The sequence below is a fragment of the Panthera onca genome, chromosome C1 (assembly GCF_046562875.1).
Source record: "Panthera onca isolate mPanOnc1 chromosome C1, mPanOnc1 haplotype 2, whole genome shotgun sequence".
Classification (NCBI taxonomy): Eukaryota; Metazoa; Chordata; class Mammalia; order Carnivora; family Felidae; genus Panthera; species Panthera onca.
This window is the reverse complement of record NC_138346.1, coordinates 81762306-81789773: the sequence shown is the minus strand read 5'-3', so window position 1 is coordinate 81789773 and position 27468 is coordinate 81762306. Positions and strand designations below refer to the sequence as shown.

At 42.2% G+C, this 27468-nt stretch overlaps 1 protein-coding gene across 9 annotated transcripts in view; it reads left to right on the top strand.

The window, feature by feature from the left end:
* The window catches only part of LYPD6B (LY6/PLAUR domain containing 6B), a 174102-nt gene that overhangs the window by 125534 nt on the left and 21100 nt on the right, over positions 1-27468 (top strand). For 4 of the 9 annotated variants that reach the window (XM_060626447.3, XM_060626449.3, XM_060626448.3 and 1 more), the window contains one exon: positions 22790-22859. The exons of 2 other annotated variants lie outside the window; for them this stretch is intronic. The gene's annotated coding sequence lies outside the window, so the exon portion shown is untranslated. Of the gene's footprint in view, positions 1-13186; positions 13548-20212; positions 20356-22789; positions 22860-22926; positions 23001-27468 lie in introns of those variants that run through there. 3 more of the 9 variants (XM_060626452.3, XM_060626453.3, XM_060626456.3) reach the window with 3 other exon arrangements.

Genomic DNA, 27468 nt, shown 5'->3' with positions numbered 1-27468 from the left:
TGGTTTTCTGATGTCAGGCAGCCAAGGCCACAGAATGTCTCTTTGAGGATTCAGGGACCTGAACCTGATCTACTGAGGAATCTTCTTCCTGGTGTGGGCTATTAGCTCCTAGCCCAGAAACCTTTTGCCTTGCAAACAGACCTCCCACCTTGCATCTGATGCGTGGGGGAGGCAGCCTCCAAGAGAAGTTGTCTCCCATCAGAGCTGATGGGGCCAGAAATCTTCCTGTTTCTTGTCTAAAGAGCAGATAGAATTATTAGCACCCATGTTTGTTAATGATAATTACATGTTTCAAGTACAAAGCAGAATTCTGTAGAATATCTACTAAGGTGGTTTGCTCCTTGCCTTTGTAAAAAGGATGACATTGTACTATCCTAATTAGGCCCCAAAAACATGTAGGAATCTGTATGTTATCACTGTTTCCCCCAGGGCGTACTGGGTGGTGTGCAAACTGTTACTTCAACTTAAGAGTCTACTACTAATAAACCGAAAGAGTATGGAGATGAGAGAAGGGACAGGCCAACAGTGAGATATATGGAGAGCTTTGGGCTGTCTTCCAAAGCAAGGAAACTTAATGCCTTTTGAGTTACAGCGTTAAACAGTATTAGGAACATCATAATACTGATAAGCATAATAATAATGATAACAATGGCAATAAAAAATAATAACTCTATTAGCACCTCTATCACCATCATCATGACAGCTAACACTGGCTGGCTCCTAATTTCTGCCAGGCGCTAGACTAAGCATTTTGTTTTCTCTCTCCATATGCATGGCTTTCCTATGAAGAAGGCCCTACTAGTGCCCACCTTTTGCGGTTGAGGAAGTGGAGGATTAAATGAAGTGGGTGAGCTGCCCAAAGTTAGCCAAGCCAGAAGTGGCAGACCAGGAATATAACTGACCGAACAGGACAGAGCAGAGTCCAAGCACGCTGAGGCTTTGACCCACCTGCAGACATTCAGGGCTGGCACTCCACCTGACTTTCACGCTTGCCCCTGCTCACATGCCCTTTGCCTCCTGACCACCACCTGTCACCGACAGTGTGTCTCTTCCCAGTGAGTTGGCCAAGACATTAAAAATATGTACGTAGTCCAAAAATGCGGGGGGGGGGGGGGACGCATGGGTGGCTCAGTCGATGGAGCATCCAACTTTGGCTCAGGTCATGATCTCACCGTTCATGAGTTCAGATGCCACATCGGGCTCTCTGCTATCAGTGCAGAGCCTGCTTCGGATCCTCCCTCCCTCCCTCCCTCCCTTTCTCCCTCTCTCTCTATCTCCCACTCCCCTGCTCACTTTCTTTCTTTCTCACTCTTTCAGAAAAATGAATAAACATCTTAAAAAATTAAAAAAAAAAAGAATGTTAAAGAATGTTTGGTCTGTAGGGAACAGCAGAAAGATGAAGAATTCTCCCAGTTTTAAAAGATGCCAGCGTTACAGTCACGAACATGTTAGTGTGTTTTACTGCTGTTTTTACCTTTGTGTATGGTTTGTTCACATAGTTCCTGTGGATTTAAGTTTTGAAATTGAACAAGTATTGTGCCTTTGTCTCATTAGCCTATTTTAAGGGCTGCTGAGCATTTGAGTGTACGTGGTTAGAGGGCTCTTTAGTTAATTCCACAAGAAGTTGTATCTTTGGGTTCTTCCCATGTGACAAGTGCAGAGTTTCTGCTCATTATGTTGGATAGCTAGTGTGTCTAGTGCAAGATGGGTTAGAATTGTGGGGTATCTCTGTGCTCTCACGCTGTAAATACCTTGTGTCTTGAGACAGGTCTCTATGGGGTTGGTAGAAGTCCTATTGGACTGAGACCAGGAGACCCAGATTTGGCTCTGCATTGAAACCGGTCGTGAATTCTTGGGTAAATTACTTCATTTTAGTATCTTCATCTGCAGACCAGTTACATCCACTCAGCTCTGTGATTCCATGAAATCAGTTTTCTGAACTCCCTTGATTTATAACGTGATCAGTTCCAATCGGTGCAGCAATTTGGGCATGGCTCAGCTGGATTACTCTGAATTGCTTCAAGCAGGAAATTTTGTTTTTCAAGATAACCAGACCTGTAAGCTCTTGGAATGTGAAATGTCTTAGCTACTTTTATATAATCCTTGCTATCTTCACTCGTGTGCTTTCCTCCTTCCTCAACTTTCTCATTTCTAGACACCCACAGAACTGTATGGTACAAAGTATGTGCTCAACAAATATGGCATGAATAAACAAATACGTGGACGGATAAATGCTACTGGTCTTCACCTGAGAAACTTTGGCACTACGGGTCATCCAACTTACCAGATTAATAAGATTGCTTTCATTTAGATGTGGTGGTTTTGCTTATAACAGACAGGAACTTAAGCTTCCGAAGTCTCTCCTAATGTATTTCAGAGTGATTCTCCTACAAAGTTGATTATCAGTTCTTACCACATGTTACAGATGACAGAACACTGACTTATGGAACTTGGCATTTTTTTTCCCCTTTTGTATTGTGGGGTGAGATAGGCTTTTTGGTTTGGTCACAGCAAAATCGAAGCTTGGAACGTGATCATTCTCTTGCTGTGACCAGCAGAAAAAATGAAGATGTTCTGGGCTCCCTGTATTCTTAGAGCCACATATCAGGACCATGGGGATTATATGGTTGATTCTGACTGGCTCCCCCTTATTCTCACTTGGTGATGCTGACCTTGAATTGGTTTGCTTGTGCCTTGAAGGCATCTACCCACCTCATCCTATAATATCTAAGACACATGGTATAAAGCTACCTCCAGGGAAGCCATATCTTGCCATTTCAGGCCCTGGATTGTATCGTGGACTAAAGGGAACAAAATCCTTTTTTCTATGCCATCCACCTTACCCTCTGCAAGGACCTAATTTGGCCCCTTCCTTGGCACAGAAGGCTTGCCTCTGTGTCTCCAGACTTGATCATGCACTGGTCTTAGCTTTTCCCAAGTTAATGTGCTGACTGTGGTGGCCTTACTGGCCCTAGGTGAGTGGGATGAGATCTTGGAAGCACCACGTGGAGGTTGGTTAACCTGCTGACAGACAAGTGGCCTGGTTTCATGTGAACGTTTGTGTTTGAAATGCTATTGATAATAAAGCCTCATTCGTTTAGGGCTCTGTGTCCGTTATCTGTTGCATAATAAGAAATCACCAGAAACTTAATGGCCTAAAACAACAACCATTTTATTTGCTCATGATACCGTGGGTCACCAGTTTGGGCTAGGTTCTGACTCATGTTGTCCGGCATCCCTCACGCCACCATACCCAGCTGGTACCTCTGAGGGAGTTGAAAAGAGACTTCACTTCTTAATGGAATAGCTGCAAAGAATTCATGGCCAGGTAAAAGTTATCATAGGTTCTTAACTTTGATCTGAAAGCAATCTGAAATTTTTTTATTTTGCCTTAAACTATCCTGGAGTAGGGATGGTATTGTCAGCCCACCTGAGAGAAGTCTGGGAAACAGTATGCTGTGTAACATATTCAAGAATATAATAATGATGATAATAATAGAGATAGTAATAGTAACATCAAATATTAATTTGTTCTTACTACATGTCAGAAGGACTGTTTTAAGTCCTTTACGTATCATAATGCATTTGGTCATTATACAGTCTTATGGGTAGGTACTATTTTTATGCCCATTTTATAGGTGAGAAAACCAAGGTACAGAGAGCTTAAGTAACTTCCCCCAATGTCAGAAAGCTACTAAGTGGCAGAAGTGGGGTTCCACCCAGGCACACTGGCTCCAGAGTCTGCATTAACCCCAAGTGCTTCTCAGGTTAATGGAAATGAAATCTTGACTCTTGGCAGAGTTCTCCCTTGGACATGTAGTTTTTCTAGAGGCAGGGACATTGGCTATTTGGAGAGAGACATAACCTTTCTGGGTATATACATGTGACCAAAAATGGATCCCTAATTGGAGATAGTAATAACACTTGTCCTATGGAATAGAGACTGACTCTCCTGAAAGAGGGTGTGGGTGGAGATGTCTAGTGATGGTGGTCATGTTCATGGTGTCACTCTGCTCATCTTCTGGGGAGATGTTTGAAGGACGAGAATATTTAATAATGTCCTCGCTAGCCTTCCAGATAGTCTCTTGTTCTTGGCTTCAGGTAATCAGCCTAAGCTCAAAAGAAAAGAATGTATTCAGCTTCTTGTTTAAGGATGACCCCAGGGAAAGGGTGGGTTGACAGCCGCTTCTATACAGTATTTGTGGAACTACATCCAGTCCAGTCTCTAGGTGGCGTCAGGTGGTTTATGTAAGGAAAATGACAAATTTTACTGACATTTTTAAGATTACCCTTGTCACCCTGGGCGACGTGGCCCATAGCCCCTTCCTTAGTTTGACAGGTTCGGAACACATTTAGGGGCCAGGACTTTGCAGTTGTCAGTAGAATGGGGGAGACACTCCCAGGCTAAGACTTGAGGGCAGTTATTCCTGCCACCTAGCATCTTCTCCCCATCAGATCTCATTGTTGCCTCTTGGTTCCACAACTAGCCACCTCCTTCTGATGTCCTTGTCCTCCTACTTTGACTCAGGTTAGCATCACTGACTGCTCCCCTTGCTAGGAGGTGTTTGCCACAACTTCTGCATATGTGAGAACCTGCATGGTCACCCTAATACAGACTCCATCTAGAATCGGAGTGGGATAGTCGGCAGTCTAAACGTGCGCAGCCCCACCAGGGAGGGTGGAACGTGGGGTAGGGATGATGGAGAGGACCTTGCTGGTTGCCCTCCCCTCCCACCACCTCTCACCTTCCCACACCAGGAACTTCCCTGAAAGCCACATCCCTTGACTGTCAAGATATCCTAGTGATGCTGTCTCCCTACTGGTGGAAACCATTATATTTAGAGTCTTTTCCTTCAGCTAATCTTTTTTTTTTCTAATTTTTAAAATGTTTATTTATATTAGAGAGAGTGAATGAAGCAGGGGAGGGGCAGAGAGAGGTGGAGACAGAATCTGAAGCAAGCTCCAGACTCTGAGCTGTCTGTATAGAGCCTGACGTGGGGCTTGAACTCATGAGCCATGAGATCACGACCTGAGCTGAGGTCAGACGCTTAACTGACTGAGCCACCCAGGTGCCTCTCCTTCAGCCAATCTTGAACAGAGTTCATAATCGTGTCCTGCGTCAAATACTTTTTCCTTTTGGGGTACTTCCTTTTTTTCTGATTTGAACCAGCTGGGACAGTTTAATCCCCTTGCATAGGAATGAAAACCTGACAGGCAGGTCTCTACAGCAGACATGCTGCAGACAGTGCCTTACTGTCCGTGGTTACAACTGAATGGTTCAGCCTGTCTTTATGATAGAATTAGGGAACGGAACACCGGCAGGAAGCTTCTTTTGTTTCCAAGGCCTCTGGGGCTATTCTTTCCTGGCTATAAACTTAATTGCTTCCTGGGATGGATCTGTCCAGCAGGCCAGTACCTCGTTAGCTCCCACCTGTGTGGCCAACCCGGACTACCAAAGCCTGCACCTTCGTTTTCCTGTAGGCTTGGTTGATGAACATTAGCTTTCCTTTGGCTGTGGCTAACATTGCCTGTTTTGGGGCACTGTTGATGCACAGGAGTGGGATGTGAGTATGGAGGATGGAGGGGGTGGGTGAAAGGCAGGTGGGCCTTCTGCGTCAGCGGTGAACGGGATGATGTAGTGCGCTTAGAAAACTGGTTTGCCACAGGGTCCTTGGGTGCACACAAAAGTCCTCCTGTTTCCCGAAGGGGAGGTTGAGTCACCTTATCCCCACAGAGGACATTTCAGACATGGTATTAGCCTGAATCCACTACAGTTTTGACTCCACCCTAGGATTGCTGGGTTTCATTGTTCCCCTTTCTCATTGGTTTTATGACCAATGTTGTAGGAAGACAATACCTGAAAGTTTGCATAAGCCTTTCCCCTTTTTTCCCCTCAGCGGTGAAGAGGATTGCTTAACAATAAACACAGAAAGGGAGTTAAAAAAGAGAGAGAGACGAGACAGAACTTTGCTCTAGGCTGGCTCTTGGCAAGGGAGTCTGAGTTGGAGAAGGCATTTTCGGTGGTTAGAATGCACATTTACCTATCCGCACATGCCTCCCTCAGCTTCTAACCCATAGCACCAGGCACTTCAGCAACTTTCTTGTCATCCTCAGTGGCCCCTCCTTGGAAGGTTGTTATTAGTAGTCCAGCTAAAGCAGAGCATTTCAAATTTAACCTTAAGCAGCTCTTGCAACTGCATCTTCAGGAAATCTTTCCAGAAGAGAGATGAAAACTTCTTCTGTGTCTAAACGTGGCAAGCCCATGCATGATTCTCCTGTTTTCACCATGATCGCTTTCCATATTTTTACTGTGAACATCAAGTCCTGTCTACTTCTTAGCCATGTTTCCTACCCTTTCTCCAAATGGGTACCTGCTAGGAAAAGGCAAGGTAAGGTGGTTACTCCTATGTGGCAGATCTGCATTAACCACCCAGTGTGGCACCACCAGCTGGGTGATGAATAAATGTCTTTGCACAGGAATATTACCCACAACATGTACTCAATCCCAGGAGCCTAGCTTCTCTTGTGCTATTAAGTTTCAGGTATACTTTGGATGTGTGGTCAAACCTTTTAGTTAAGTTTACTTTAGTCTCAGCAATATATTCAATCAGATTTTTACCAAAATCGCACATCGTATGTAAAACTATTCAGTGCTCAGGGCACGTGGGTGACTCAGTCAGTTGAGTATCCAACTTTGGCTCAGATCATGATCTTGTGCTTTGTGAGTTCAAGCCCCACGTCAGGCTCCATGTTGATAGCTCAGAGCCTAGAGCCTGTTTCAGATTTTGTGTCTCCCTCTCTCTCTGGCCCTCCCTGACTCATGCTCGCTCACGCGCGTGCTCTCTCTCTCTCTTTCTCTCAAAAATAAATAAAACTCACAAAAAAAGCGCCCTATTCCGCTCTTATCCAAAGGAACTCTAATATGAGTTACCTGCCATCTATTAAATCAGTTTATTTTTTGCCTGCCTTCAGTAGCATTTCATTTGTAACTAAACAGTATTTTAAATTTTTTAATTGAAATATATTTGACATATAACATTGTGTAATTTAAAGGTATAAAATGTTGATTTGATACATTTATATATTGTAATATGGTCACCATTGTAGTGATAGTTAGCATCTCTATCGTGTCACATAATTACCATTTCTTTTTAGTGGTTGGAATAATTAAGATTTAGTATTTCAGTAAGTTCGAATATAACACACCATTGTTTATATTCACTATGCTGTGCATTAGCTCCCCAGGACTCATTTGTCTGCTAGTTGCAAGTAAACAGTATTTTAACGTCTCTCTCAAAAGGGTAAATTAGAGTAATGCAACATGGAAAATAGTGGGGAGATGCGGATTAATTAGGAAATGAGAATCCCTAATGCACTCGTGGATTTACTCCTGAGATGGGTTATACTCAGAAAGATTTTCAAGTCTTTAAAATGAACTGCCATGTTAGAGGCTTTCGTACATCGGTTTGTGTTTACTCTGTTAGAAGAAGGCCTTGTATTAGTTTTATATAAAGGATTCCTAAAATAACCAAGCAGTGACCAAGAGCAGAGAGCCAGATGCTGTTCCTATAGGATTTTGCTCCACTAAGATTCCAGATGTCCTCTCTGCCACCTCTCCCCTATCTCCTTGATAGTTCTGTGGATAGCTTTCCTTGAACCATGAGCTGAAATGCAGACTTTAAATACAGAGTTCTGATATGTTAGGGAGGAAAGTGACATTGATTTATTTGTTCTGTTTTTGGCCAGCCTGAGGAACCTGTCTTGTCAGGTAATGAACAACTGCTTTTATCCTAACTGGTGACTTCAAGAGAACGATTACTCATCCCATCATTACCATTCCCCTGAGTCATCTAGGCTGGCTCATATTGTTTCCAAATGAGTAAGAGTCTTCAGGCAGTGGACTTGAGGGCCAAGGTACCTGTTTGGTAATATTAGTTATATAAACGTACCTCGGACAAGGAGTCATGTCTCATTCTGGAACGATACTTCATAGGTGCAGGTTTCAGCCGTGTGTCTATTTGGTACCTTGTATCATCTGGTATACTCAAAATTGGCCATTATAATGGTCAGTATGAAACGATGATATGACTTACCAGACCTCTAGCCTGTCTGCTGTGGATCTAAAAGGCAAAGATATAGCTATTAAAATGAATGGTGATTTGGAGCATCTCTGCCTGCTTAGTGGTCCTATAGGTTGATCATGGAGTGTTCAGTGGTCATCTCCATAAAGCTACTTTAAGGCCTTGTCCTTGTGATGGTGGGGAGAGCACCTTAACACTTAAGAAGACCTGTGCCATCATAGATGGGTACAACTGCAAGGCAGCTGGAGTCATTTCCATTTTATACAGATACTACCCGTCCCCTTTCATGGTGCCATTTGTGGTACTGTTCTTGGGTCCAGTTGTATATGATTTGGAGGACAAACATGAGACTGTCCCAGATCAAATTTGGTTAGATGGGTAACTGTGGAGATCAGTATTGACTGGCATATGTGTTCCAGGTCTTTCCAAAGCTCAGTTTATTTCAGAGTTCTTTCTTTTTTAATGTTTTATTTACTTTTGAGAGAGTGTGAGGGAGGGGGAGACAGAGGATCTGCACTAACAGCAGCAAGACTGATGAAGGGCTCGAACTCATGGACTGTGAGATCATGACCTGAGCTGAAGTTGGACACTCAGCTGACAGAGCCACCCAGGTGCCCTGATTTCTGAGTTCATAATATTTATATTCATTACAGATAGAAACTTAGCTTTGAGTCTTAACTTTGAAGGCTCAGTTGAGCCATCACATGTTTATAGGACAGCTTGACATCTAGAAAAGAAGAACATAAAGCAAAATGCTGAATGCAAGTTTGTGGGTTAGTTGAAAATCCTACCTCTTTTGCAAATTCATAACTAATCCTTTCCAGGTTTAAATAAAATCAGCAGTTGCTTTAATAACAGCTATTCTGTCACCTTTCTCTGTCTTTCAGGCACTTGTAATACATCACTAAACAATATCAGAATTAACCCAAAGTACTTTAGACTGAGCTGCTTGGGGCAAGAACCTTGCCTTCTTCATCTTGAATTCCTAGGACCAAGAAGGACCAAGAAAAATAACACCCCCTGCCCCCCATCACCCCCACCCCCAGCCCTGTCCCAACCCTGTTTTATAAGCAGGTATAAATGAAGTAATCAGTAATCATGAAAATAAAGGAAATTGTGATCCTGACACCCTGGCATTTGACAACATGTCCTGTAGTGTAAGTGTTCGGTGGGAGCCAGGGTAAAGGCGGGAGCAGCTGCTCTGGGATTCTTGGATGGGGCCAGCATGGAAAGGCAATAATACATACCCCACGGTGGATGGATTTTTATCATTGCCCCTGATTTCTGTGTTGAAACAGGAAGGCTCAACCCAGACAAATGCTAAGGAAACAAACCCAACTCTTTTATTACACTCTCCAACATTTATAGCCAAGTCCTATTCGATGCCCTTCTCCTTGAGGCATTCTGACAGTCATCTTAATGATTTATTTTCTTTTTCACAACCAAAAAACAAATAAAATATTTTATCACCTTTTGGGTAGACTTGATGTCTTTCTCTTCATTTCATCACTTTCTGGGTCTATAAAATTCCTCGTACCTTTCAGTTTTTATAACTCAAGGAAAGGAATCCTGTTTTTCTCATTTCTTATGTGAAGGCTCACCCCACTCCCGGACCTATGTGTTTTTTTTTTTGGGGGGGGGGAGGGGAAGTAGAGTCTATATCCTCAAGCCTGTTGTTGTGTGTGGAGGGGGTGGAAGAGACGGGGGATGGGAAAAGGGGGACTCGAGAAAGGTCATGTGAATTCCAGGGAAAGGTTTTCAATTAAGAAAAAAATATTTTTTTTCAAAGCTGTTCTCCACTATTTAAGGTATAAAAACTGTGGAGCCATTGGTGCTGAAGTGTAGTGGGTTGTACTGGTTTAAGAAGAAAATTCTCTACAGCTGATATTTGCTCTGTGGTTTCTTTCCCATATCTACAGTAAAAACCAATGATCTGTGTGAGAGCCCACAGCACTGTGATTACCCCTCTCCATTCTGAATTGCAGGTCTGCACCCCAGCTCCCTGCTTTATAGCTGGCAGGCTCAGTTTTTCTACTCTTTTCCCCTTTTTCTCATTTCTGCCTCATTTTCCATATGGCTCCTTGCATTAAGGTGTCAGCAGCAGGATATTCAGACCAGTCATTGTGAGTCACAAAAGCTACTCCACCACATGTGGGTTCATAAGGGGCAAAGCTGTTCTCCGGGAAGCGGGGTTTCAAGTCTGAGTTGATGCAGCACGTGAGGGTGTGCAACTGAGTTTAGTGAGTTTGGTGTGCAACTGAGTGGTCTGAGATCTCTGACTCCTTCCCCTCAGGTCCCTCCCCCATCAGCTCCAGTAAAGACCAGAGAATTGAAAGGGAATGCAGGGTCCTTACCTTCAAGGATCCTTCGAGGAGTTAATGATTAGTTTTAGGAAGAATGGGAAAGCATTCAAAGAAAGGAATAAAGACTCTATTGTTAAGTGGCTGGTGCCTAGATTCCGGACCCTCGTGTGCCTAGGCCCCTCTGTCTGCCACTGTAACTTCCTGCCTGTCAGACGTGTGACTTGTACTTGGTCATGTTAACTATTGATTTTTTGCCCTTACCTTAATTAGTTGACTCACAGACTTCCAAACTATGTCTGATTTTTTACTTTGGAGGGGCATTTAGTCTAATCAGGTAAGTAGAAATGATTGACGGGACTTGTCTGATAGTCACCTACATCCTAGCATGACAGCCAACCCGTGGATTCTACAGAAGGTGGTAATATTATAACCCTAAAGGATATCACCAGTCATATAGGATGCATATCTGACAAACTTTAAAATTAGGGTAGCACCTGTCCTTGAAACCAACAGTAACTCTACTAAAAAGAGACCTTCCCCTATACACACACCACCTATCCCCATGCCTTGAGACACCCAACGCTCTTTGCTTTGAAATGTTTCCTTGATTTTCATCCTCAGTTGAATTGTTTGGAGATTTGAAGTGGATCAGTAGAGCTGTGTTTGCATTTTTCTGGAGCGTGAAAAATAGTGTTTCGGTTATTACATGTGGAGAGATGAGGCAGCAGATGTACAGCCTGGTTTTTAGATTGCAGGTGGAATCGGCAGCATCGGTAGTTAGAGAAACGGCCCCCAACCATGTGAGCTATGTAGATGCATTCTGTGCCGTGTAGACAGAATAAATCTGGGACACCACAATGTGGTTTTCCTCCCATGCCTTTCTGACCACTCCCCATTTGGTGGGAAAGAGTTTTTGTTTTTCTACTGTTGGGCCTCTCTTTCCATCAGATATGTAGCCAGCTGGCTGAGATCGCAACTTACAAAGCTGGCTGGGATCCTGTTGTTGGTGTCCTGGCAGGAAAGTGATGTTTGTTGTAATCGGGCACCTTCATTGTTCTTTCATCTGGCCATTTCCTCCTGTCTCTTACTCTTCTTCACTTCATTTTTTGGGGAGTCAGTAGCATTGCTTTTTATATAGGAAATGGATGTAAATGACCAATGGCAGTGAGATCGCTCATGCCTTGCTTTTTGGCTTAGAGGGTGGACATTTTGGGAGTCAGTAGCAGGAAGCTTTGCCGTGGGGTCCACAAGGGGTTGGGATAGATGGCTAATGCTCTGAACTAATCTCTCGCCTGTTGGGCACTTTATTGTGCTTTCCCTGTCACGAGAGACTTCAGTAGGTGGTACACAGAGACTGTTTACAGGACCGATAGTGGTTCAGCTAAATCTGCTGCCCCAGCAGCAAGAAAGCTCAAAGAGTGTCAACTTCTTACACTACCTGGCTCTGTCTCCTTCCTCCAAGAATTTCTCTGCTGCCACAATCAAAAGTGGAAAAACAAAAATTGGAAGGGAACTAACATTTATTGAGTACTTAACTATAGTTAATTCACTTAATTTTCACTGTCCCTTATTTCCTTCTCACTACTGTCCTGAAATTTAAAGTGCACTGTCATGATTTACAGATGAGGAAGTGGAGACTCTGAGGACTTAAGCAGCTTGTTGAGGTTAATCGGTTCCTACCAGTGGTGATGAGAACCTAAGCTCAGGATCAGAACGAGGGTTCCCCGACTCCAGTTAAATGCAGAACATACCACACCTTGAGAATGACTTGTGTTCCACTGGGGGCTAGAGACTTAAATACTCCGGCTGAGAAGCAATTAGGCTTCCAGCATAGCCTTTTATGCAGAATGCAGCATATAGGCAGCTGTTCCTTGTTCTTCCCTTTGTTGCCATGTAGTAATGTCAGAGCTTTATTGAAATTGTAAAATAGTAGAAGGCATCTTGTCACCGCTGGGATCTAGGGATCAGCGCAAAATTAATTCACAGTTTCTGATCATCTCGCCCTCTCCTGCCCTTCCCAGATGAGACTACACCGTGCTCCCTATGTGTCATGTCCTTTAGCCCATGACAAATAACATAACTGATGAAGTTATGCAGAAGCTATACCCTGTTCACAGAGCAGTCTGTCAGAGTTAGACTCCGCATCCCCAGCAATTTGACAAACACTGGCAGCTAACTCACCTTGCTTTTGAAATTTTGTTTTCCTTTAAACTTGAGAAATGCCTTTAATGCTTTCCTCCCGATACTGATACATAGGAGACCTGATCTTCTAAGCCGAACGACTGTTTTATGAGGTCCTGGAAGCCTGTTGGTGGTGTACGTTCTTCTTTCTCAACAAAAGGTGTGTCCCTACACTTCCTCCAGCCAGTAGGTCTGGTCAATAAATCCATCAAAGGCCAGGCCAGTCTGGACAAAGCAGGCTTCACACCTTCCCCAGTGGGATGAAAGGCAGCGCTTTAGAGCTCAGTGGGATGGAAATTACTTTCCTTCTCCAGCTCTAGAATAAAAGTGTACATCTATCCGTTTTCATTCTTGTCTGGCTCTACAGTGGGCAGGAGGTTACTTACTGTTTCTTCATTAGCCAGTTGGTAAATACCCAAGGTTGGAGGTCAGGAAAGAGCATTCTGGCTGTGCCCACTGAAGTCAGACTCCTCCACTAGTGGCAGGCAAAAGAGAGAAGTACGTGCTGGGGGGCCTGCTTCCCTTTCCCACAGTTATGCTTAAGTGCCATCGTTCAGGAATAATTGAATGGGAGGTTTGTGCCTCCGGTTACGAGGCCGGGGATCAGAGACCCTTACTTTATCCTGACACAATTACAGCTCTGCGACAGGGATTAGAAAGCTCTGCAATTATGCAGATGAGTTACAAAGGCCCCAGGAGAGATTTCACCAAGTCCACCATCTGAATGACTGTCGGTGAGCTGATGGTGCCGATGACCACATTGTGTTGTGAGGTCTACAGCTTTTGTGTAGAATTGCTCATGAAGCACAGAGAGCTGTGTCCCATATTTTAAGGAGATTTTCTATTTCTGACAAGGGTGATTAAAAACAAAACAAAACAGGCTTTATTGCTCAGATCAGCATATAGGCCACAGACATGATTCTCTTCCCTGGATTTCCAACCGGGTGTGTTTCTGTTTGCCACGTTGGTGAGTCCTGGAAAGGTGAGTTGGATTTGTTTTTTTTGTTGTTGTTGTTTTTTAAGTGGGCGTTCTGAATATGGAAGAGTTAATCAGTTCACAGAGAGCTGTTAATTCGTAACTCACAGCCTCTTTCACCACTAATGTCATCGGAAGCGAAGTCATAGTCCCCTTGGGATCCACCCTGAAATGGCCCCGCGAGGGAAAAGGCTCATCTGGCAATGGCCGGTGTGTATGCCATCTGTGTGTGCTTGGGTTTTCCTCAGTTTACAGTCCGTAGCATGGTTCCTTTAGGGGTTCTTCTAGTTAGCTGAGATAATTCACAAAGCTGGCAAGAAATAGTTGAACCTAAGTTAAAACGGAGAGAGCTGTATCTTCAGGAGACCTTTTCTACCAAATTCTATCACCTTTATTTATTTTTCCTGACAAGGAGAACAGGAGAGGACACACCAGAATTGTAGTCCGTCCCTTTGTACCTGGCAAGAAGGTGGATTCTGGTCTGCCTAACTTTTCTCTGGGAAGATTTAATCAGCATTTGCTGTCAAAGAAGACAAATGTTCTAGCTTTGGTGAAGACACTTTGTCTGTCTTGATAAACACTGTTAAGGTGACGTTAGGCCCTGTGTGAGAAAGTGAGGGGAATACTTTTTTATGATTAGAATACAAAAAGACAGATTTACAAGGGGCTCTGCCAGGCCTTCTCCCTCTAAACTTCCTGATTCAGCGGGCAGCGCGGTCTCCGGTACGGCGTTATGTGCTGTTGTACAAGTGAAACCAGCGGGTTTAATGATTCTCTGCTTCTGGGTCATAATTCTTTGGAAACAGTGAAAATTCCAAACCTGCAGCACTTCTTTATCTTCTCTTTCTCAAGGTGGCTTTTTTTTTTGGGTGGTGCTGGTGGGTTGGTTGGTTTTTTGTTGTAGTATGGGGTGGGGGGGGGGGTCGACCTTAGATGGTCTTCAAAAGGGGACTAAAGTGAGGGAAAAGGAGAAGTAAGCAAATATTGAAAAATGAATGAGTTGGAGAAGAGTGTTGAGCAGACCCTTTTCTGACTAGAAGCACCTTATGTTTCATTTGTTGGTGGGAGGCTTCCCACTGAAACCAGCTCCTGCTGCTTGGGCCCAGCCTGGCCATGTGTTTCCCCATGGCGGCCCTTGGCTGCCTGGGCTGGCCCGCTTAGGGCATTGGGGACCGGCTCTGCTGCAGGCACATGAACGGGCCTGGAGGGAAGCCTGGGTGTCAAAGGCTGTGAAATGATTTTGTTTTCTGAGTTCTCAGTGGCCCCAATTCTTCTCCCTCACCCCCAGCTTGACTGAGGTAAAATCGGCAAATGTAATTGTCTATAAAATTGACAAAATTGTGTGAAGCTGTACAACGTGAGGATCTGATACATATACGTATGCATTGTGAAACGATTACCACAATTCCGTCAGTTAACACCTCCATCTTGACCTCACAGGGTTGCACCCCCCCCCCTTTTTTTTTTTTTTTTGGCAAAAACGCTTAAAATTTACTCTTAGCAAATTTTAAATATGCAATACAGCATTATCAACTATGGTCATCATGCTCCACGTCACAGTGCCAAAACTTATTTCTCTTAGAAGTGGAAGTTAGTGCCCCATTTCCTCTATGCCCCAGCCCCTGGCAACCACCATTCTACTCTATGATTTTGACTTTTTTCAATTCTACCTATAAGTGATGGCATACAGGATTTGTCTCTCTGTTTCTGGCTTATTTCGCTTAGTATAATGCACCTCCACTTTCATTCATGTTGTCACAAATATCAGGGGTTCCTTTTTTATGGGTGAATAATATTCCATACGTATATGCCAAGGAAATGAATACCATACTTTCTTTAATTCATTCATCCATTGATGGGCACTTTGGGTGTTTCCAGATCTTGGCTGTGGTGAAGAATGCTGCAGTAAACATGGGAGTACAGATATCTCTTTGAGATCATGATTTCATTTCTTTTGAATGTATTCCTAGAAGTAGGATTGCTGGATCATATGGGAGTTCCATTTAATTTTTTGAGGAACCTTCATACTGTTTTCCATAGTGGCTGAGCCAATTTATATTCCCACCAACAGTGGACAAGGTTCTCCTTTCTCCACATCCTCACCAATACTTGTGTCTTGTCTTTTTTGATGACAGCCATTCTGACAGGTGTGAGGTGATATGTCATTACAGTTTGACTTGTATTTCCCTAATGATCCAATTTTTTAATTGTATTATTTGGTGTTTCGCTATTGAGTTGTATGAGTTCTGTATTTTGGATATTAATCCCTTAGGAGACATTGCTTTCTGAGTGTTTTTTCCCATGCTGCAGGTTGGGAGGTTGCCTTTTCATTTTGTTGACTGAAGTTTCTTTGCTATACAAAAATGTCCCTCAGGTGGTCTTCCTTGCCCTGTGACCTTGAACAAAGCCCTTCAAGGGCCTATCTCTGCTTCTTCCTCTGTTTGGGGTGACATTAGACTAGATCCGTGGCTTTTCAGATGTTTTAATCTATGGAACCTTTCACGCATATGAAATGTTGTAATCTAGTCTAATAAATGCAGTTTTACAAAATCTGACCTATTCTCATTTAAGTGTAGGTGAGGGACCCAGAGTTCCCCCTACCCCGCTCAAATCCCCTTAATCTGTCAGAACTCCAGCCGTCCTGTGGGGCCACCTCCATTCCAATTTGATAACAGGCTGACAAAATGCAGAAAGTCTCATTAATGCAAGGCCTAAAAAAAGCGGGTGATTTTACCTTTGTCAAACCTGAAGACAGTGTATTTTACAAATTTTAAGTCAACCAACCTAAAATGGCTTAATCCATCATAAACTTGAAAGCACCAATCATTCTTCTCTTTTATATACCCTGTTGCTTGTAACCAGAGTATTTTTAGCTTTGCTGTTGTTCAGTGATGTGCAAATGAACGTGGGCGATGAATTCTGTGAAGTATACCCACGTCAACATTTCACGATGCTAGCCCTTCCCCCACCCCCGCCTGGATTCCAGAAACCCAGACTCTTTGCCGCACCCCCCCCCAACCCTGTACTATACAAAAAGTATATCAACTTTCTCAACCTCTGCATTGATCATGTCAGTCTCCCCGCCAAAATAACCGCATTGTTTGAAAGACCAAAACTCAGCTCATGATACCAACTTTCTGAAAGATCCATGATTATTTAATTTCCTCTCAAACCCTATTCCCCACTTCGTTTTAATATACATTCTATTTTGGTAAGTCATTATTTCCCCCAGTCTCTGCCTCCAAACCTGTGGTCATGCTCTTTGCCCATCTCTGTCTGTCTTGTTTTCCCCATAAAGACCCTTCATCCTTTCTGTTGCCTATAACTCACCCTTCTGGTCCTTCCATGCTCCGTCTTCTCCCTCCCATGGTACTCAGCAAGGTGGCAGCATGGTGTGGCAGCAAAACCACACAACAGGGAGAACACACTAGAACTACAATCCTGGAATTCTCCCACTTATTCGCAAGATGTCCTTGGCCAACCCCCTTGACCTCTTTGGGTCTCAGTTACCTCATCTGTAAAATGGGGTTAATATCTCCTTTGCCTACCTCACCATGCAGTTGTAACAATCAAAAAAAGAATTATAGGTGAATGCACTTTATCTAATTAGGGACTCTTCATTTTTCATTTTTGTTCTTAAATAATAGTAGGGTATTATTATTATTATTATTTTTAATAGTAGGGTATTATTATTCCTTACTGTCTCCTCCTATAGCACTTGACCCTGTACTCACTGCAGTCATTTCATGTGTGATATCTAGTCTGGCCAGTTCTTTAGGTCAAAGATTTTTCTTAAACTTAAAATTTAATTCCAGTGCAACTTTACAGTGGTTATCACAGTGCTGATCACATATTAGGTAGTTCGTGTGGATTTGTTAAATGGAAAATATTGGAGGTCAAAATTCCAAGAGCCAATCATTTTTGGGTGCTGGCAGAAGAGGTCACTTAATTATCAGAGGATACTTGAAATTCTGGCATCCTCCCAAAACAAGACTGAAATTCTAAGGATTTAAAATGGGTGTGGAAGATCTTAGAAGCAGAGTAAATAAGTTATCTGGGTGAGATACTCTTTTGAAGATTAACTGAAGGTAGAACTCTGTTCTGGGACCAGTCATAATGAGGCTGGCAGTCAGTCCTTAGTCAGCATAGCCTTTTAAAAACTTGGCATGCTTGGGACGCCTTAAGTGGAGGGCGAATACTTCTTCATGGAAGTGAAAATTACTTCACTTTGAATCATCAGGGAAGATACCTTTTTTTTTTTAAATAACTGGAATAACTTCAGGAAGATAAGGTGAACTTCAGGAGATAAGGTATAAACTCTCAGGGGGCAGGAGAATGCAGGATACCTTTCACTACACTGGAGATTTAATTTGAAGTGTGTAAGCTGGTGATCAGTAAAACTTGATTTCCCTGCCTCCAAACTTGACTTAGTGTGTACCTGATGCTTCTGGAAGAAATGAACTTGTTGGCTGGTGAAATTTCTTTTTGTTTCTTTTTTGAATGTTTATTCATTTTTGAGAGAGAGCAAGAGACAGAGCGTGAGTGCAGGAGGGGCAGACACAGAATCAGAAGCAGGCTCCAGGCTCTGAGCTGTCAGCACACAGCCCGGCGTGGGGCTCGAACCCATGAACCATGAGATCATGACCTGAGCTGAAGTTGGGTTCTTAACTGACTGAAAAACCCGGGTGCCCCTGGCAGGTGAAATTTCTGAGCCAAGAATTGGGGACATGGGAGCTCTTAAGTGTTGGAAATCCTCAAAGTACCAGGCTATCCAATCCCTAGTTTAGGATATGGAAACAGAGCATCAACATAATAGGCTGCAAACCTAAGTGCACCCTTTCATTTATTCTGGGGATATCTGTGGAAAGTCTCACCCAGGCTGCTTTTTTTTTTTTTTTTTTTTTTTTTAAGAGGAAACATTTTTCCTGAGGCATTTCCTCTACCTGGCCAAACTAAATGTGTTAGATCTGTTCTTTTCAGATTTGCTTATTTCTGGCATCCTCCCTGCGTGGTTTCAGCATAAATAATATGCTTCCCTACCTACTACAAGCTATAGGAATCACTAGCATTTTAGAAAAGTGATGGTGGTAGAGTTAGTAACACTCTATAATCCATTGTTTCCATAGCAACTGGTGCATGTTTGCTGTTTGTACACGGACTGCCTTCATCACTCTATTCAAACCACTTTAGAGCATGGACCATGTCTTAAATTTTTATTTCTGGTTCCTCATATGGTGCACAGTAGGTGTTCAAGAATGCTTATTAAATGCATAAAAAAATAAAATGAAATAAAAATGACTAAAATGAATTTTAAATGTGTATATATTTTTGTCTGCAGATACGTGTATATATATATGTATGAATTTTCCATTTTAAAAGTTTATTTGATGACTACTTTCTCAGCTAAGAAAAACCTCCAAAATAAATGTGGATTGATTAAGTCAAAACATAACACTTCTAATCCAATACTCAACATAATTACCCACATGAAAGGAAGCCAGATAAGTGAGGAATACATTATGTGACCATGCTGCAGCTGCAGAACATTGCCACATTTTCTTAGATTTGTCCTGCAGGCCCAGTGAACCCAGGCCTAAAGGAATTCTTATGACAGCTCTCCCAACTGTCCTTCATGAGCTACCATTGCCAAAAGCTATAGAAAGTTAAGCAAAAAGCCTAAGCAGGGGTAGCAATATTTAAATACACAACCACCTAGTAGCCCTCATTTAGCTATTAGATTCCTGCGGTTCTGGAATTTTCCTTGAAGGATTTCATAGCCAAATCAAGCTCATTGGAATATTGATTATTCTTGCCACTGCTTTCTCCTCACGGAAGCTCCTGATTTGATGTCAGTTTGATACTTCTGTATATCAACCTCTATCTCTTATATAGACTTGAACCTTTAACTGTTTGGGGTTAATGGTCAGAAATCAGATGTTGCTGTAAAGTATGTCCTGAGAACTGGCCATGTCTTCTCTACATTCTAAGTGTAGTATATAACGTGCATATCCCCTGTGCAAGTTTTTTTTTCCCCCTTGTTAAATCCATTGTCTCATAAAATGCTCCTTAAAATGTGCCTTTCACATCTCCTTTCTTCATTTCACAATAGTCAGCAAACATTTGGAGCCCTGCTCTGTGCCAAGCCCATTGCTGGAGATGAAAGACTAGACTAGGCCTGCCTTCAGGGAGCTTGAATTTGGTAAGAGAGGGAGATAGGACCCCTTCCCTTTGTGCCCACGTTCTTCTCCCCATTGAAGAATCTGACCACCTGGTCCAAATGGCTGCATGGGCTTGTGTGGCATTGAGGGATTAGCCAAGTGTTTTTCGGTAGACCAATTAAACGAAATCACTGAGAAGAATAATTAGGGTCCAAAGCCCCAAACTTAATCTCATATTAACCTGGAAAAATAGCAGCAGTGATTGCCATCTGCTGACATGCCACCCACAGACAGACAGTGAATGTTCTAGGCCAGCCAGGCCTCCCATGAGCAGGACCAGGAAAGTACCCCTGATTAGAGCAATTAGAGCAGCTCCCTGGGCCGGTTCTTAATTTGCTTAATCACACTCACTTCACTGGACTCTGCCTTGGGCTTAGGGAGTTTTAGGGGAAGAAAAAAATGCAAGGTTTGGGGAAAGAGAAAGGAAACAATTTGAGAGAGAGAATTCAAATTCTCCTCTCTAGTCAGTTTAGGGTTGGCAGAAAAGGAGAATGACATCAATGACAAGGTGTAAATACGAGGAAGCTGATTTGGCAAATGGGTCCTTTGAGTCTTGTTTGGGTGAGAATCATTGAGATCACAAAAGGAAGCAGCTGGTAAGTTCTGGAAACTTTTGTGTTAGCCCAGAATCTGAATAATGCACTAAGTGGAGTGTAGTGCATATATTTAAATATTTATGTATAATTGGCTGTTATTTCTTAGCCTGCTCTGCCATGGTCCCATGACTTGATACCCTTGCTTTTAAATGATCGTTTTCTAGATGCTAGAAAGGCAATGTACAGAAAAAGAGAAGAATCCTAGCATACCAAACAGGGAAAATGCAGAAGGAGACCAATTTCAAACCAGAAATCCATCATAGCAAGCTGTCTTTGAGAAGTTTTGAAAGTACTCTAGGGTGGGGACCGAAATGGAGGCGTTTGGAATTGGAGCCCAATTTAAATTCTATCTATGACTTACTTTGTAGTCTTGAGCAAGTTACTTATCCTCTCTTTAAACTTTAAATTCATTGTCAAGTGGGGAGGACAACAGTGCCCACCTTACAGGGATGCTGTAAGAACTAAATGAACTAATGGTGTTATAGGTACCTGACACCCATAGCCTTCAACAGATGTCAGCTTGGAAAAGGAAGTCATCCTGCAGGGGGACACATGGAGAAAACCAGCCAGTCGCTGGAAAATCGGCTCTCTGAGAGAAGGAACTTTATTTTAAGCACTGATGCAATGGCTGTGAACCAAGGTGCTCCATAAATATTGATTGAATAACTAAATAAATGTAGTAAGTCCATTTAGAGTGTTTAAGTTAGGTTATTGATGAAATTAATGTGCATTTTAAATGACTATAAGGAAATAATGGGTGAAAATTTCAAGTGTGGCAAAGGTGTACTTTTGAAACTTTTAGCCAGGAAAATGTTCCTTCTCCCTTTGCCCATCAGGGACACAGAGTTTGATTCCATTTTTTTCCCTAAGACCAAATGATTTGGGGAGCGTTTTTGTAACATTCTAGATGGTCTCTTCCTAGGTGTGGATTCCCAGTTCTTTTGCTGTCCTGTTTGGATTGTGTAGGAGTGAGAGAAGCACACATTTAAACTACTGATGATAAATACTCTTCTTCCATTTGCTTCCAGAGTGTGACAATTTAGTATCCCCTTGTGATGGAGGGCAGAGGCTCAGAGGTGCAATACCTCTCTCTCATATGTAAGTAGGCCCCACTTGGGGGGTCTCTTCTAAACCAACAAGCCATGGGCTACTTGGTTCTGCCCTTATCTGTGGGCAGTGTCTTCCTCTGGTCCCTGGGGTTTCAAGCTTTTGCACAGAGGGAGGGGAAAGGGATTGGCATTCTCCACCTAACCCTAGCCTGAAGTCATTTCTTACACCAGACGTGATGAACAAATACTACCTTTGGAGGAAGGTATACAAATTTGCCAAAGAAAGGAATGCAGTTCTGGGACCTCCTAGCTACAGGATTATGTAAATCATTCGACACTAGTAAAGCTTAAGTTATGAAAGTAATTTCCATTTGTAGTGCAGCTAATTAGTCTAAGGAAATGGTGGCAGGGGGTGTGTTCTATAACTTCTCAGGAGGTAGCCCTGGCCCTAAAGAGAGAGTTTCAAACTCGCCTCTAAGATGTTACAGGTGGATAGCTAATATTTGAGTTCGTAAGTTCATACTATCTTCCAGACATTATTCTAAGTGTTTGAGACATATTAAGTCACTCACTTGAGGTCGTTATTGTTTATCTCCTTTTTACAATGAGGAAACTGAGGCACAAGGAGATTAAGTGACTTGTCCAATGCTTGCACTAACTTTTAACGCTTGATTACGTGTAAGGAAATGGAAATCCTGAGAAATAGACCAGGTATAGAAAAATATTTAGCTTGTCACTCAGCCAAAGAGCAGGAATCTGCCCCTTGCTTTAGGTGCACAAGGAACCATTGCTTCCTTTCCTATGGAAGCGAGTCATAGCCCCCTCTTACCATGAAGACTTGATGCTAGGGACTGAAAGAAAGGGTTCCCAGGCTGCTGCCTCTTTTCTACTTGAAAGCCTGAAATCTGGAATCTCAGAACCTCTAACGGAGTCATGGGGATGAGCTATTTCTAATATTTCAAGGAACCTAACAGAAATTGTTCACTTACGGGCAGCCAAACAACCTGGACTAATAAGTATATAAAAACATTTTGTTTTGCGTTTGTCAAAATTATATATCATGTTAATAATTTAGTTATCTTGTGTGGGTCAGATACTTTTCATGGCAATTGTATGTTTTTAATCTTAAAAGATGGGTAACTATCTTCTACATATGGTTTAGCTAAATCATTCTAAACATGGAATCTAGGGTCTAGAGTAGGGGCAAAATAGAAATGGACTTTGGAGATGGAAACATTAGCCCCTATTGGACTATTGTGCAGAAGATGTGTTGCTTATACTCAACAACCACAACATACTCAAATGGATAGCATGTTTCTCTTCTGCAGGAAGGCAGTGCTTTCTACATGTTTATCTATCTTACCTATTTTTTTCTGTTCTTACAGATCACTGTGACTGTGTTCTTACTAAGGTCTCGGGGAGACTTTACTGATGAAATCTGTAAAATGTAATCAGGTTGGTGAATTCTCTGATGTCCACATCCCTACCATCACATGATACACTTCAAAGCCAAATAAAAAATGCTACTTTGTGTCATCTCATCTTTGGCTTTTCCAAGCCCCTGGTCCAGTAGAACTATTGAGCTTTAACTAGATGGTAGGTACTCAATCATAAACTATAGAGCCAAAAGAATTCTTTGTTTGAATTTAAATTTTGAGTCTTTTATGATTTATGTGGGTAAAAAAAACAAACCAATAAAATGGGGTATACTCTGAGAAGTCTTCTTCCTACTTTTGCCCCCTCTTACTATTTTTTTAATGTTTATTTATTTTAGACAGCTCGAGTGGGGGAGGGACAGAGAGGGAGACAGAGGATCTGAAGCAGGCTCTGCACTTGCAGAGCCCGATGTGGGTCTCAAACCCATGAACCGTGAGATCATGACCCAAGCCGAAGGTGGGCACTTAACTGACTGAACCACCCAGGCACCCCTTATACTATTTTTTACCCTGTTCCTTCACCTACAGTTCACTGCTCCTATTAGTTTCCTGTATATTGTTACTGAGTGTATTTATGCATATATAAGTAAATGCATATGGTAATTCTTTAAGTTTATTTATCTATTTTTGAGAGAGAGAGAGCGTGCACGCGCAAGGGCGAGCACATGAGCAGGGGAGGGGCAGAGAGAAACGGAGACAGAGAATCCCAAGCAGGATCCATGCTGTCAGCACAGAGGCTGACGTGGGGCTCAACCTCATAAACCCATGAGATCATGACCTGGGCTGAGATCAAGAGTCTGATGCTTAACGAACTGAGCCACGCAGGCACCCCCATATAGTAATTTTTATTGTTTTCTCTCTAACACACAAAAATAACGTGATATTCATATCTCTATATCTTTCTCCATTCAGATATATATGTATATATAATCTGTATCCTAGGGCTTTTTCACAGCATCATACAGGGAACGTCTTTGCTGTGTTCTATTCCATTGTGTATGTAGAGTTTTAAACACGCACACACACACACACATACACACTCTTTTTGATGGACACAGATTGTTTCCAATCCTTTGCTATTATAGTGCTGCTATGACTCTGATGACAGTGTATCATTGTGCATGTGTACAAGCCATCTTTTGAAGAAATTCCAAGAAGTGAGATTTTGGGTAAAGGGTAAATACATTTAAAAGTTTAATAATGTTACCAAATTGTTTCTAAGGGGTCATCTTTCCACAATCAATGTATGCAAATAACTGGTTTCCCATGGTCTCCTTAAAACACAGAATTAGAATACATTTTTATATGAGACTAGTCAAAATCTGAAAGTTTAAAGTATACTTTTGGTTCTCATTTCTCTTATTTGAAAAGATGCTTAACTTTTCTCCTGGTGTTTAAAGACCATTTTGTTTATTTTTCTATGAAAAGGCTGTTAATGTTCTTTGCTTATTTTTCTGTTAGGTTGCTGATAATTTTCTTATTGATTTCTAGTAGCTCTTTCCATATTAGCGAGATTATCCATTGTTTTGTCTGTGACATAAGTTGAAAAAAAATTTTTTCCAGGTTGTTACTTGTTTCTCGAGTCATACTATCTTTTGGTCACACATAACTTATTTAATGTAATTGAATGTATCAAACTTTAATTTTATACTTTCTGAGTTTTGAATTACAAATGGAAAGGCCTATCCCCCCTCCAAGGAAGTCACTCATATTTTGTTCTGGTACCTTAAGAAAATTTTATTATGGAAAATTTTAAGCACATTAGAGAAATTAGGATAATAACAGATAATAACAGACTCCCATGTGTATTTGAGTGTATTTCTGGATTTGCTGTTCCATTTGTCTAACTACTCATGTGCAAATACTATGCTGTTTTAATTACTATAGCAATAGAGAATGTTTTAATGTCTATCCAGAGTAGTTATTCCCTAAATGAAATAGTCATCTACTCCAAGTCATGCTCTATAAAAATGGGAGAAAATTATAGTTGGTAACCCAACCTCCTCAGGTCAGGGATAGACTTGATTTAGAAGTTGACAAGGAATGGGAATTGTGCGAGTGAAGGCGGTCCCCAAGGAGAGTAGTACTATTAACACACTATAGGAAGGTAAATAGGAATTACATAAGAGCATGAAACTCAGGGCAGGTCCTCAGCTAGAAGGTGGGATGAGGAAGAGGAACCCATGGAGGAAAAAGGACATGGTTCTCGTGGTTGAAGCTTGCTTTGCCCTTTTAAATAGCCAATCCTGGTTCTCTTTGGCAAAGTCGGAAGGCTGATAATAGAGAAGGTGGAAATATTTGCTGTATTCGTGCTCCAGGGAACTGATCAGAGACTTGAAATCTGTCGCACAGCAACAGCCCGGGTGAAGTGTGGCAAGGAGCCCATGCTGTCATTCTGCTCTGGGCAGTTCACAGGTCTGGACTCTGCGGGCAGTCTGTGCATAGACTTGTGTCTCTGTGGGTGCAAGGGTGAACCCCCCCCCTTCCCCACCCCCCATGCATATCTCAGGAAGGGCAGTGAAGATGATACTTCTCAGCCTTCTTTCCAGGAGACAGTACTAAATCTACCTAACAAGATGTATGGGGAAGATTAATTAGTTTTCGATGGGAAAGTTATTTGACAATCAGTCATGTGGTATATAGTGTGCTAATTTGAGTCTGCACAGCCATGACTTGGGGTAGCAGCCTGCTGCCCAAACCCTGACACTAGAGGGTAAGTGGAAATCGGTCTGCCTCAACGTCAAGGATATGGACTTTGCAAATTGAATGAATGTGTGAAGTCAACCTTAGTCAAGCATTTTTTCAACACCTATTAGCTGTCTGCCCTGTGCGAACAGTATGAGGCAGTCATAGTGGGTGCTGTGTGCATTGCGGGGGGGGGGGGGGTTACCAAGGAGTGATAAACCTGAAATGCAGGCACTGTACTTACTGCTAGAGTGGTTATTACCCACAGTGGCGAACAAAAACCCAGAACTGCAACTCTGGACTAGAAATAATCTGCCACCAATAGTGTGAGCTCAGCATCAATTACAGTGGGCTCCATGTTCCGGTGTACTGAGTAGTAAGTAGGGTCATGGGTGCTTACTCAGTTCTTCACTTTTCAGGTGCTATCCTTACCACATCCCTAAGCTAGTCTTCCCCTTAAGATGCTTTCAGTGAAGGGAGTCTTTGGATCCACTAACAAAAGGGAACTAGAAAAGACTCCCTTTTTTGGCCTTTTTGACTTTGTTGTTGCATGCCACTGTTTTAAAATCTACATTCAAGGTGTGCTTTAAGTACAAGGTAAAAGGGACTATTTTAGGCATTATCACAGAACACTTTCTCTGCCAGTAAGGAGTTTTATGGTCTGTAAATTGGTACAGAATATGGATGAGATCTCCGTGTACATTTTGAGCTGAACTTTTCCTCCACCCTCTTTCAGTTGTCCTTGAGTTGAGGGTAGGAGGGAATGGAAGAAAAGGAGGGGGAAAGAAAATTAAGAAAGGTGGGTATGAGTAACCTTGGGAGGTGAAGTAAAGGGCTTTTCTGGGCAAATGAGGCTACCAGGAACATTATTCCAGTAGGAAGGTTTGGTACCACAGAAAATGAGAGGTTACCAGATGCCTAACCAAAGGGGGCATTTCAAGAAAACATAGTCACGTAAAAATTAGTGTTGTTTCTCAAAATGTAAGATCTTAGGAAGGAGACTATAGGGCAAAGCACCATTACATTAATATGGGATTCCAGTTTATAGTGGATTTATTATACTCAAGTACACTTAAATTTCTGTGTAGATATTTACAGGTGCTACAATGCAATAGGAGGTACTATACTGAAACCTGAATGTACTAAGGCTTCAGTGGGCTTCAGTACTGTGTCCATAACAACGTGTGTTCTTTTTTCTCAGCTTCTTGATTGAAGTTCAAGAATTTTGCCTATCCTCTGCTTACTTATTTTTTAAATTTTTAAAAAAATTCATTTCTGAGAGCCTGCATACACACACTTGAGCAGAGGAGGGGCAGAGAGAAAGAATCCCGAGGAGGCTCTGGGCTAACAGCTCCAGGCTTGAGCCCGCAAACCATGAGAACATGACCTGGGCTGAACTCAAGAGGAGGACGCTTAACGGACTGAGCCACACAAGTGCCCCTATCCCTCTGTTTGTTTAATGATATTCTTCAGTGATGGTAGGAGCAGAAAAAGCTGAATTTTGATGGGTTTGTGATATTTGCATGAGATTGTAACATATTCTTCAGCTAGATTTATCTATTTAATATTCCCATTTTCTTTCGAAAGCCTTTGTTCTTACCTCGATTGGTTTATAGCATAAATTCAATTGTTGCTTTACTATAAGCCAACAGTAATATTCGCTCTTATGTTCTCCTAGTAAAGCAGTACTGTTTATTCACTACAGCTGTTCCTACTATAAGTCTGCTATAACAATAAGCCATGATACTTTGGTCCAAAGTGACTCTTGGTATTTTAAGACTAGATTCAAGGCTCAGTCAGACACCAGACAGGCAGATGGCACATTCAAGGGTATATTCAGTCTGGTGAATTGATAGGAGGTTATTTATAATGGTATGGCTAGCTTTGGGAAAACCAGCAGGAGATAGTACCAGACGCCAGAGTTAGCAACAGAGAAGAGTTAT